This window comes from Agelaius tricolor, unplaced genomic scaffold (genome assembly GCF_023055355.1).
Source record: "Agelaius tricolor isolate 1412-34295 unplaced genomic scaffold, bAgeTri1.0.p SCAF_3, whole genome shotgun sequence".
NCBI classification, from domain to species: domain Eukaryota; kingdom Metazoa; phylum Chordata; class Aves; order Passeriformes; family Icteridae; genus Agelaius; species Agelaius tricolor.
This window is the reverse complement of record NW_027269263.1, coordinates 30,097,803-30,111,738: the sequence shown is the minus strand read 5'-3', so window position 1 is coordinate 30,111,738 and position 13,936 is coordinate 30,097,803.

Here is a 13,936-nt window from a genome sequence, read left to right as displayed (position 1 = left end):
AATACTTTACAGCAGGATAATTGACTTGAAAATTATGTAACTGGAGGTAGAATCTCAGTGGAGAATTAAAATACTATTTCAGGTTGTCTGTGGGGAAAATGTGATAAAAATCCTGTTTGTTATGATTTAGCAACAACAGAAAATAATAAAGTATAAAAGGTATCACAATTATTCACTTCTAGTTTACTGAAATATTACAGCTTCATATGTTGCTAATTTACTTGTCTTTGGTGAACTGCACCTAAGATTTTGGAAGAGTAAATCTGGGAACATCCATGTTTTTATGCAGTTTGTCATCAGATGTTAATGTCAGCTTAATTCAGTGCTTTTTAGCTAGGTAAGGTTTGAGACCAGCTTCACATTTTGATTCTCCATCTCAGGAAAGGGAAGATAGACCCACTTTACACCAGGTAAAACTGCTGTATTATTACCTTGTGTCCCAGAGGCCACATATGCCTGTTAGTCTGGGATTCCCCAAATTCATTCTATGCTCTGCAGCATCACCAGTCTGTGGTGCAGTGCTGCCCTGATATGGTTCTACTCCTGTATAGCCCAGGGGAGAAGCATGTGTGTATGCTCTGAGTGTTATCTGCAGTTTTTTGACAGGATAAACAAGAAAGAAGGAAAAAGGTTTATTACTCCTCCCACCCACTGCTTGTGTTTTGCCTTCAGGCACTTTGGGCTGAGTTTCCCCTTGCTGTCTAAGGGTAGCAGTGAACAGCTCACAGAGTTCTTGAGGAACAACCATTGCTCCTGCATAGCTCTTCTGTGTTATTGGGGTATGCTGCCACCAAAGGCTGGATAATTCCCTTTGTGGAAGTCAGCCTGATTTGTACCTGTATGTCCAGTCCTGGCTGAGAGCAGCCTTGCTAATGCAGTGGTGTGGTCAGTGAGGGAACTGCTTTCTGCAGGAAATGGGTGCAGGATTTACTTTCTCTTTTGGGAGTGTCATTGTGCTTTGCACTGCTTTGCAGTGTGGTGGGGTGTGCTGTTCCAGGTTGTTCTGAGCATTTTTTATTGAACTGGAGTTCTTCCCTTAAACGGTGGAATCACAGGCTTGCCATCCAGCATTGCAATACATTTTATCATCCCCAGGTTGCCTAGAGGACATTATTAAAGAGAAACAAAACCAGTTTTGTGTTCAGACCAGTGAATATTTTTATATGTGATAAATCATAAATATCCCCCGTTGTTGGCAGAAGAGCATATACACTACATGCCTTATCACTACAGATGCATTCTGACAATCCTCTTAACAACAAAATGCTCTTCAAAGTGCTTTTCAAAAACTGACCTTCACTCTTTAAACATCTCCTCAGGGCAACTATCATTTCTATTATAAATGTAGTTTTTATATCCAATTACCATGGACTTCTTACCTGGTTTTTTTTTTTTCCTTCAGTTGAGGGATAACAGGGTGTTAGAGAGAAGTACTGTTTTCCAGTTGAAATAAAAGTTTGTAACATATATTTTGGAATAATTAAAATAAGATTTCATACAGATAAGAAATCTGACTTTTTTTTTTTTGTAAATGCTGAAAAGGTCAGTTCCCACTGCAAAGTTTTAAACTTAGAAAGTTACAATGTCAACATACACAGTCAATATAAGCAGTTTGTATGGCTTTCAAAAACAGCAATGTGCTGAGCAACATGAATTCCTGTGCTCTGCATTCCCAAAAAACCTAAGGAAACTATTCTAGACAGACTTTTTTTTTTTACAAAGAATCCCTTATGTTTGTTATGAAATCCAGCTACAGACATATTAATATTTTTAAGGTTTTTTCCTTTTTTTTTATGTGTCTAACCAATGTATCTTCTGTTGAAAGTGGCCTTAGAAATGTTTACACTCAATTTCTGAAAAATTGTGTATTTGTTTATTGGCTTAAAATGCCAAGGTTTTTACCTCTGCAATTGTTGCTAAGTTGCCCTAAAAAGCAGACAGGAAATAAATACTTCCTATAAAAAATAAGGATTCTTCAGTAAACCCTTCCAGAAGAATACTACAAAACATTCTCATTTTTTATCTGAATGTCACTTTTCTTTGTAAAAAGAATATTTTTCATCAAGTGTCTATTTCCTGCACAGAAGCACAGGAAAACATTTAAACAGACTGATTAATTTAATTTTTCACTTGGTTTATGTGAATTCTGTACCTAGATATAAAATACATTACCTACTTATATCTAATTTAAACCCTATTTGAAGAGCTAAAAAGCAGCCTGCAGGATTCCCACCTGATTCTGTCTCTTTGTTCACTGTGATTCCTCCCTGATGTGAATGTACTAACAGATCCTATTTATCTCTCATAATTGTCTTGAAGGATACATTAATTTCTTCAGGGAATAACTTGACCTGCAGATGGTTCACAAATGGTATGTAACAATTATTTTCCGCTGCTTTGCTTTCTGACTGGATAATTTTTGCCATAAAGCAAGATCTGTTTGTGCAGACATTGGTTCATCTGCTTTCTCTCACAACTTCAGTCCAGTCTAGGTCACGAGGCACTGCATTGTGGTACAAATAAGTGGGAGATACCCTCCAGGATCATAAGCTAGCAACAATGGCAAATTAAGTGTTGATTAACAATGGTATATGAATTATGAACTGTATTTCCTGCTACTAAAAGAGTATCTGATCAAAATTAGTGGTTGTTACTACTCAGTGAAGAGCATTTACAAAAGTATCTATGGAACATGTACACCAAATAGGCACAAACAAAGCTAAAGAAATGCATTTTTAAAATAAATTAGGTAGTTAAAGAAAGTAAACATTTCTGAAACATATTTACCCCAGCCTTTTCTGCAAGCTTAATATGGTATGTGTAATATACACATTTAATATTTTTGTTTGTATCATGATCAAATTAAGTATGCTGTGAACCAATACCAGAGAATCGAGGAAGGAAATTCAGACATTTGATGCCAGAAAGAACAGTGCATGATAGCAGACTGAACACTGACAGAAAGGGCCCGAGAAATAGCCAAATACGTAGCAAATCGGACATACCACAGGATGTTTTGGAAACACAGCAACAATGGAAACTTTTTAGACTTTGTTTAGCTAAACCAGAAAACAAAAGCAAGAGTGATTGAATTAATTAATGAAAAGAAATATGTTGACCATTTGGAACATAGCAAATGTAAACCGAAAGAATTGAACAGAATATAAATTAGAATTGTTTCCAGTTAGTGTATCTATTTTTATACATTGTATGCTCAACAGACACAAAATTTTATAAATAATTATCTCTAATGGGAATACTCAAAGCCAGCTTGGTGAGCATTAAAGATGTGAGGCTACATGTTTGACTCAAATATGCTTGAATGTAACAATTTGATTTAGCAAAATTATCATGTGTGTACTGTCACGGTGTATAAATAAACCCCTTGCAGCATTGTGCTTAAATGGCACAGACTGATGCATTTCTGTAATTGATTCTACTGTGTCTAGATCTGTCTTTCACCGTTTTTACAAATATTTCAGGATTTGATGAAAGTTGCAAATTAGACAAAGCCATAATCATGTTTCCATTAAGTTTTATCTTGTTTCTCTGATTTCATTTTCACTTTTGTTTTTTCAGTTCTGGACAAGAAAGTCACCGTACCTTTTTGTATTGTTTTAGCAAGTATTCTCACTGCTGTCTGTTGAATATGAAATGAGGTAATACTGTCATGAAAGGAACGTCTTCCCAATTTCAATCTGTTATGTCAATCATTCAAACAAATCTAAGCATTACATAGTAACCCCAGGAGCTTTTAAATTCCCATTTCCCATTCCCTTATGCAAGCCTGTTTTAATGCTGCAGTGCTCAGTGAAGAAGCAGTGTTGAAAATCCTTGTTGGCTTTTCTTGGAATGGATTTCCTGCCTGGTTTTTTCCTAACCATTCCTGTGATGAATCCAGTGTCTGAGCATGCTGTTTTGTATTTATTTGGCATGGGTGAGTCTTTTTGCATTGTTCTCCTGCACCAACAGTGTGAAATACTTAAGGAGTAGCAGTTTCTGCTCAGATCTGAACAAAGACAGCTTTATGGTATCCTATCGGGCATTTGGAAGCCAGTATTTATTAGTGGTGAGAGCAAAAAGTGTTATTTGTTTAATGCATTTCCTGCTTTCTTAACTGCATGGTTCACCTCCAACACTTCCCACTGTTTGAGTGGGATAGTACTTGTTAAATTGAAGAGATCCTTTGTAGCCACTTCACTCCAAGCATTTCAACGAAAGCTGCCAAATGTGATTTCTTAGGGCTGTACCTTAATGCAAAAAACACTGGCAGGAGGAAGGAAGGGTTGGAGTTCACAAGCTTCCATGTACCAGGAAAGTTAGCTTTACCTTCTGAAGATTTACAGATGAAGTGTTGCATATTAGCAAGTTGTGGAGAAAGACATCTGTGGCAAAATTTTATAACTACTTTTACCAAGGATGCATAAGGATACAAGATTTGACCAGTTGCAAAGATTTCTATTATGTTTTTTGGGAAACAGAGATAAGTGGTTCAATTCCTCAGATCATAGCCTTCCTCCAGTTATGTGGTTACTGAAAGGAGATTTTTTTGAACCTTATGAAAGAGATTCATTATATGTAGTTCTTTGATATTGGCAGTAGTTCTGTGCATGCTCTTCTTCAAGAATTTATTCATTTTCTTGAAATGTTTTTAGGTTTTCCTTTATTAGTATGACAGTTAAACACCAGCCAAATAATCAGCACTCCTACCTGTATTCCTACCAGTCCAGGATATCTTGTATAGCCTAAGAAAAAGTGAATTGATGGTGACAGTTCTCTGTGTCACCTGTATAATCATAACTTCTTCTACTCAGTGAACAATATTAGGAATTTTCATGATCTCTGTACCATTTTTATGGCATGTAGCAAGGACATCAATACGTGTTCTCTTACAAAACAAGTATCAACAATCCAAACTAGTCCTCATACGTTTTTCCCCAGGAAGTTAAATTAAGGGGTTTTTTTTATTAATAAAATGTTCTTTTTATTGTAGCAGGAGAAAAAAAAAAAGGAGGAAAATCAACCAATTTTCGCAATGTATTTTTTACTGTATAAACCAAATTTTGAATGTCAGTATCAAGCCTTCAAGGCATGAACTCTTAAAGCCACCGCCCCACATTAACTGAGGAACGTTATAGTTATCTTAAAAGTAAAATGCCTACATTTGCCAAGAAAATAAGCTTAAGTTTTGTCTGCTAGGTTTCCCTTCTTTCAGATTTCACTCTTGGGTCTATGTAGACATAAACATGTGTCATATGCTTCTCTATTTTTAAAGTCCTACCTGGACTTTAAAAGTCTTACTGGAAAAGAAAACTGAATTCCAAGTGTTGAACTATAGGTTACTTTTGGTGACTGGAATTGGTTCATGTACAGTTTTGGGTTCCATAAGCCCCTCTGTTAACCTTTGACTTACTCCAGTTCAAAGCATTGTCCACACTGTAGATTCCTGAAAATGGAAGTGCTTGACAGAGGCCTATTGTACAGACTCAGTATGGATTGTTTTCTTCTCAAGAAAACTCAGGTTATGTTGTACCGCAGTAATTGCAGAAGGATGACGATGTCACCTTGCCAGGCTTCTGGTAATTTTTCAGTCTTCTAAGCTTGCAGACCTCAGAAATCATTTACCCACAGAATATAAATTTTAGTATTTGCATGTGGATTTAGCTCACAACTGAATGTTTCCTGTTCAAAATTCTTTTTCCTCCAAACACAGGCAGAATACCTGTGAAGGTTCAGAGAAAGTCTTCAGATTTCTCTTCTGAGAATAAGGAAAAGAGATGCTACAGGGCCATGTAACAAGGGATGGAAAAAAATTATTTTTATACTGATGTGTGCTGTAAATCACTGGCTGTCACAGATAATCAGTTTTTCTCTGCTACCACCCCAGGCCTCCTGTGTCTCTATAGGCACAGGGTTCCACATCTCCCATCCCATCTTTTTGTAAGGTTATCTTCCAGCCCTGTTCACTGTAACTCACAGCCTTTCAATGCACACAGTGATAAGCACAAAGCTGGCAGGAAGATGAGCATTAATATGGGATGAATGCTCACTTCAGCCTTTCCAGTTCAGCATTGTGTCTGTATCCTGCTTGCCACTTCACATTCACTCATCTGCATCCTCCCTGATCTCTCACTGAGTCCATTGCTTATGCATCCAAGGGCACTCAGGCTTCACTGCATTAGGATGTTTTTATGTAAAAATGATGACATGGAAGATGTTCTGTTGGCACAGAGCCAGCTCAGCTCTGGCAAAGCTTGATATCCAGTCTAATTGATAGGTGACCTCCACTCACTAGAATTAAAAGAGCTACATGATCCCTAGTGACCCCTTCCAGAGCCATGTCTTTACATCTTTATCCCAGTGTATCATCTTCCATGTGTTTTACTTTCCTTATCAAAGATAGAAATAGCAATTTACACAATGTCAGGTTTCAAATCTTCCCAGTCCTCCAGTCAACCACTGAAGCCTTTTGTGAATTATGAAATAAGGTTAGTACTGGCACTGACAGCAGCATAAAGAATATGTTCATAGGTGCTTCTTCCTAGATTTAATCCTAAGAATATTGAAATCCTTTTCCATGCCTATTTTGCAAATAAGAATGAAGACTAATATAATAAACTGTGTTCTGCAGAACAAAGTGGAAATAGATGCGCTCTTTCTACATGTCATCTTGCTCGCTTTTAGGACAATTACATTCACCTTTTCATGACTGGGCTTCTGAAGTAAAATTGGTTAACCTGCAACATTCTCCCTGTCTACTTTAGAGACTTCATAGAATAAAACTACAATATAAGTTACAGGCATATATTACAGGAATAAAAAAAAATCAGTAGTATTTAAAGAGCACTTTAATACTTGAGTTTTAAAATCAATTTAAATATATACTGACATCCATGAAATGTATATTTAAATTTGCATTCATACCCAAAGCTATTGTGATGATGTGATTCTGGACTCTGAAATATGTAGGCGGGGGAAAAAAATTACAGATTAATGGCAAACTTATAAACTTTATTTTTTTTTCTTTTTTTAATATTAGATCTCAAGAATATTTGATTGTGTATACACCTATATCATTGTGTATCAAGAAAAATACACTGCTACGCATCTTCAGCTTTGACTGAGGCTCTTTTTTGTGAGTTGCTAAACTAGCAGGGAAGTTACAGATTTCACGAACCCTTCAAAAGCTGCAGGGAATGTATTGTGCTCTGCCGGGGCTCACTTTCTCTGTGTGCTGCCAGCTTACAACTCGGGCACTGAGGTCATGCTCTGACTGCACACTGGAGTCAGGTTTAGAGTCTACAGTGCAAGATCAAAAACCACACAGTGTAAAGGGTGCATTAACACCCTGTTGAGTGCTCTTAGTTTTACAGAGCAGTATTTGTATGACTACACCTGATCTCCATCAATATATTACTAGTGATCTGGAAATGCGTCAATCCAGTGTTAATGACTGGGAGATTACAACCCAAAGCAGGCATTTGTCAAGCACTTTGATACTTGTGCTTCCTAATGGATGCAGGATGCTAGAAAGGAAACTAAAAAACACAAACACCAGGATAGACAGAAAAGGCACACTCTGAAACTCACAGAAGTGGAGGAATGCTCTGCTTCATGTTACATGAAATGGTAGAGAGGTGTTCTTAATCACAGAATGAAAAGAGAAAATACAAGACTTTCGGACTTACAGAGGGTTGAAACACCTCAAATTATGGAGGCTAAGTTTCTGTATAGCAAATCACATTGGAAATCTAAAACAGAAGATACTAATAGGGGATCCAGCTTCAAATCTTTAAAAATTTACTTGGATTTTTACCTTGAAGAAGTGAAGGCAGTTTTGACCTAGAAGATGCAAAAGAAGATTAACTGCTGCAATAAGGAAGAAATAAAGTGTGTGGAGATGAAAATCAGCATACATGGAACAGTTCCGTGCATTGCAATAAACAACACAATTCTTGGCCTTCAGAAGAGAATGCAGACACTGTAAGTAATTACACCACATTGTAACAGTTTACTGGTGCCAGGAGAGAATGAAGAAACAGGAATTTTTAGACGTCATTGCATCAGAAGATGAATTAACCGCCAGTCCAAAACAAATGAAGCATTTATCTGTTTTAAGTTGGACACAGGTGCACGAGCCTGTGCAGCAAGAAACCACAATATTATCACTGAAAAAAAGGCCAGAGTTAGTAGAGGGTAACAGTTGGAGTCAGGGTTAAATAGGTGTGATCTTTCACCTATTAAGATAGGCAAAAAGTATGTGGGTAAAAATTATTTGGAAGCTTTGCAATTTCTGAGCCCCCCAAAAAAGTGTTCCTTTTTAAAAATTATCTTCTTGAGAAGAATCATTGTTGAAAGAAACAAAATACTGAGGAAGAGTTTAAGGATGCTTTCCAGTAGATAACATATTTCTCAAAGGAGTACCTGCCAGGTCTGGCAGAACTGGCAGTTCACACTTCCCGCAAAGTTCTGCTTACTGTTAGGGATCCACACAGGATCTCTTAGCTGGCAGAAATAAGCCTGTGAGCAAGACCAGAAGCTTTGTGTGGTGCCAGACATTACCAAAGATTTAGATCTAAAACCTCACAGTTTAATTTGAGCATAAGGAACAGAAGCAAGGGATGAACATGCTAAAGCACGTGGGCAGCCAGCCCCTTGCAAGGGAATGTCAGTCTCCTGTAATTCCCAGAAGCATCTGTAGACCAGAGGAGGAGTCCATGAGGATCAGAGGAGGAGCCTATGCCCACTCAGCCACAGCCAGAGGGTGCCCTTTTGCCCCACCACCAAAGAGCCTGAGCTTAAAAACGGGGTGTTTGAGGCAGCTCTGCAAGAGGCGCATCTGAGAATTGAGTTAGAAATACATAAAGACCCAGGCCTAAGGTGTCAGGATCCTGAGAGCAGAACCTTCTGGATTGCCATGGATACTGAAGAGAAGATGATTTATATGTATGAGAGCAGAAACTTACAACAGCTGTTGTCACAGGACATTACAAGGATATCTCAAACTACGTCCATTTATTGGCCATTCCAGTGAAAAGGGAGAGCTCAGGCCTGGGGAGAAGAAGATCTGCAGAGCTTGTAGCTGTATGTCTACTTACAGTTCTTAAAAAAAGACGGTCTCATCCCTCCTCTCCTATTTGGAACAGGAACATTTGGAATGTTCCATGGCACCACGGTCCTCAGGATCATGGTCCCCTTCTCAGCGCTGCCCCACCCTGCCCATGGCCTGTGACACCATGTGAGCCCCCGAGCCACCATCGTGTGCCCCAGCAGCATCACTGCCCAGCTGCTCACACACTCCTGCCAGCAGCCCATGGCTCAGCCCAGCCCCATCCCCAGGGAGGGCCCAGAGCCCTGGGACAGGCTGTCCTTGGCTGGGACAGTGGGATGGGCCTGGTGCCCTGCTGCACCCAGGAGCCTGCCCCCACTGCACCCCAGCACGCCAAATAGCATCCAAAACCAGGATAAATGACACAGCCCAGCACCTCTCCAGGGCTGCTTAGCAGGAGTTTATCTTGTACCTGTGTTCCTCTAATTTCTGCCTATGAATAGAGACATGATCCCTAGTCTAGTTCTGCTCTGCTGGCATCTTGCAGATAGGTGGGACAATATTTTGAAATTTTTTCTGCATTAACATGATTTTCAGTTTATTTTCAACTGGGTAAAAATAGTGGTAAGGAATTAAAACTTCAAGAAGAACTTTTATAACCAGAGCCATAATCTGTAGGCATTGGTTCATGGCTTGCTGCTCAGCTCAAAATGGTGCAGGAGTGAAAAGAGTTCTCTGCCAGGCTTCTTTAGTGCAAAACCAGAAAAGGAGTTGCTGAATAAAGGATCTCACTGAGAAACTGAAATGCATTTTAGCTGGTATCTGAGTGGCTGGAGTTGAAGTTCCTTTTCCCCAGAGGCAATCCTGTTGGTATCACATCTGAATTTTAGGGACTGAAATTTTAGGCACCCAGGAGATCTGGGTACTACTAATTAGTACCATTAAGGGATGGCAGAATCATGCATCTATATGCATAGTAAACCACCTGCATCTCACCAGTGTGAAAAACTCCACAGACAGGATTTACTTTCCTTAGTCTTTCTTATTATTTATACCTACTCCCTTATTCATTGTAGAATTCCCAAAAAAAAAAGGTCTACAGTTTTTCTTGCAGAAAATTAGCAAGGACTACTGCTGGCTTTTAAAATATGAGTAGCAGGTGTTATTGTGTTATAATCACATAATAACTTAGGCTGGAAGGGACCTCTGAGGGTCAGCCCCAAAGCAGGGCTAACTCCAAAGGCAGCCAAAAGCTAAGATGAAGAAGATGTAGCAGTCTCCGTTTGTCATGAGAGTGGCCAGAACACAGCAGGTGGTGGGGATGCAGTCTAGCCTTCCTCACATCCCTTGGGCTGCTGAGATCACAACTGCAGCAAAAAGAGAAGGAAAAAGGGAGACAATTAAACACCTGTTTCTCCTGGCCATGTTCTGGAGGGATTTCTTGCTTCACCTGCATGTTATGTGGACAGCAGGAATTTCAGATGTGCTCTGAGAACATCTCCCAGACCTGTGCAACAGCCTTGGGCAGGGGCTCCCAATTCCATCCCTCCAGTCCTAAATTAGATGGAGCACCAGGCGCAGACAGCACGGCTTAGCCCTGCCAACAAGAAATACGTGTGCACATGCCAAGAATAGGAGCTACAGATATCAATGTAAAGTCTGTGATGAAAACAAGAGTGCCTACAGAGTTTAAGCAAATCCAAGCTCTGTTAGCAGCTGCACAGAGATTCACAGGGTTATATTTTTGTACATTGGCACTTACACGTGACTTAAATTTCACCTGGAACCATGTCCTTTTCTGGTGTCTGCATGCCACATTGTTTCTGGTTGTAAGAGCACAGCCCTGTGTTTATGCAGGTTTGTCTCTGCAGGTCATTAGCAACACTTGATCATTGCACTTTCCCTTCCAAATTCTATTTTCAAATTATAATTTACAGAATAAGTTCCTGACCTAATATATGTGGAATCACTTTTGTGAATGATGAAAAAAAAGACTGCTTTTTTTTATAAGTGTTAAATTGCTTGAAATTATGTTCTTCATTTCTCTTAATTATTTTATCATTGAAAAAAAAAAAAAGACAGTTTTTATTGGAAAACCACTAGTTAAAGTCTTTCTGCAAAGGAATTGTGCACTGCTTTCTATACCTTTAGCACCTGATTTGTGTGCCCAGAGCACATGCTTCATTAGCCCCTTTCACAAGCTAAGCATCTGCAGCTCCAAATGTAATGCAAATCACTTTTTAATGGTCACATTGACTAGATAGGAAATGCTTTTGTTGGAGCTATGACTTGTAGTTAATTAAGTCAATTAGCATGTGATATAAGCACTTCTGAGAAGACAAAGCTCAAGAATAGCTCTCAAAAAAAGGTGGAAGACTTTCATGCAGATAGAAAGGCTACAGAAGAGAAAGGGAATGAAGCAAGAGGAAGCTTAAAAATAAATTCTTAATGTATTCACTACTTTATCTAGTTTACAGCAGTCTCAGCTGATCTTCTATGAGAAACATATTTGTGGGGCTGAGAATCTACTTACTATGTCCGTGTAAGGATATAAAAACAGACTTTTTACTCAGCAGAGATGATGGGCAATAACATTTCTGCTGAGATCTTGCTTATATCATGAAATTATTTGATTTACCAACTTTTGCACTTTTGACTGCCTTCCAAAATAAGACTTTTCTGCTTAACACCAGAAGAGAGTCTCAGAGTCTGGCAGTGAGGGTAAGGACTGCCCTTTCTTCAGAGTAACAACGAAGAAGTCTCCTGAGCCTTTAAACTGGAAATGTATCCTGTTCCTTCTAGCACTGTTTCTCAAAGAAATGGGTAACAGTGAGATATTTTATAATTTACCCACCCTAGAAATATGCTGTCTATATATGAAGACTTAGGAATAAGTTGCATTGGTCTCTCAGATAGTCTGCTAAATTGGGTCCATATATGATCTGAAACATGCAATGACCAAGAGGTGTAAGTTATGATACATTCTTTTCAGTGTGCATGATACCTGGCTTTCATTTAGTGGGAATTTTCAATGCTTTTGAGAAACCTGCTTTTGCTCAGTGTAAAATAACAAATCTTTTGCAGTCTTTCCTAAAACAGTTTCAACCTTGTTATTGTTTTGCCAGTTGCTTCTTTTATATCCTGGAATGAAACATGATTCTCAAAGAAAAATCTGATTCTGTCAGATAAAGTAGAAGTTCATTAGGATGCTAAACTACTTAATTGCTATTAGTAGTTAATTTTTATGCCCTTCTAACTATATTAATAAGAGAAAAAGTGTCAAATCAGTTGGCAGGATTTTGAACAAAGGAAATGAGCTTTTATGCCTACATTGCATTCTTATGCTTACATTGAAAATTTGCTAACTTCTGTTGCAAAATTTCAAACTACAAAATTGATGGCTATCCAGTGTTCCCTCCACCATGTAATTTTGTTGCATCCTTCCTCTTTTTTTCCCCTCTTTTTCTTCTTTCCACCCTGAATACTGTTTATCTTAATTAATTATAAGCTTGCAATTGGCTTTGTAAGACTGGACCTGACAGTCTCCAACTGATGTAGAATTTCATAGAAATGTATGAGAGATATCTTTTGCAAGAGGGAAGCTTGGACAATTCTAATTGTTCAGTCTTCATCTAAAATTGAAATAGACTCTGCTCTAGTTCTGTCATATATATAAAGGTGCCTTGCAAAGGCACTCCCTTATCAGCTATGTTCCATACTTGCTCCACAGCTTCCTTTCCGTTTTTTCTTATGAAGATGTTAGAATGGCCATCATCATTTGATCCATAATTTTATAGTGCTCACTAGCAATGCCTAAAAGAGTTTCTGTTCCTCACCCTTTGGGTTTAGGAATGGGGTGTTTTGGTTTCTCTAAAAGTAAATAAAAAGGGTGTTTTTTTAGGAACATGTCCTAATCAAAGAGTTATAGTGAAGATGCAAGTCCTCTTGAAAACTCCTACACGGTTTTTATAGAAGAGTTAATTTTCTTTCCTCACAGAATTATCCTTGATCTTATCATTCAGTTCTGCAAAAGAGCAAAATACTTCGACTTACATTGACTTGAATAAAACGGAGGAGACTCAGTGCACTAAAGAATTGTGACCATTATTTGGTAAATCACTGTTGGTCTCTCAAATCTTGCCTATAGACACAGTTAAATTGTATTTAAATGCGTTAAATTCAGTAGCTGACAAGATTCTGTTCATCAGTGTAATTTATTGACATTCTAAGGTACTTTCTATTACCACGCCATCTACTAGATAAAATCTTTTCATTTTTAGAAAGTCTACAAAATACTAAACTGAATCTCTGTTCTTCACTGAAGGATCACAGAGAGCAAATTAGTTTGGATATTTTACTCATGGTGCAATACTGCTTGCAAATCAGGATGCTCAAAAATACTGTACTTCTGGTTGTTATATTACCTTTTGACAACACTACAGTACAATAAAAGATGTTTGAGCATTCTAATGCACTACAGGAAATGACATTAGGAAAAATAATTACTTAATTTAATATCAGTTTCAATTAGAAACAGACTTATACAATTAAGGAGAAAGACGGTCTGGAAGAAAATATTTCAACCTGCTGAGTAGGAAATTAAAATCAGCACAATGTAAAAATCACCAGCAAGATAGTTCATCATATTCAAAGCTAGTAACTTTTTGTAACACTCTTGCACATCCACACTTGAATTTTTGTGCCAGCTGTTCCCATAGTGCTGCAGCTGCACATCCAGCTGAGACGTGCCCTAGGATTTGTGTTGGGCAGCAGTAGGGAGTAGATGTGGACCATCTCTATGAAGTCACTGCTGCTGGTTTTCTCCCTGCACCTCTGCAAGAGGCTGAGCAAGAAGGGGCTCATGGAGGTGACAAAGGTCATCAGCCA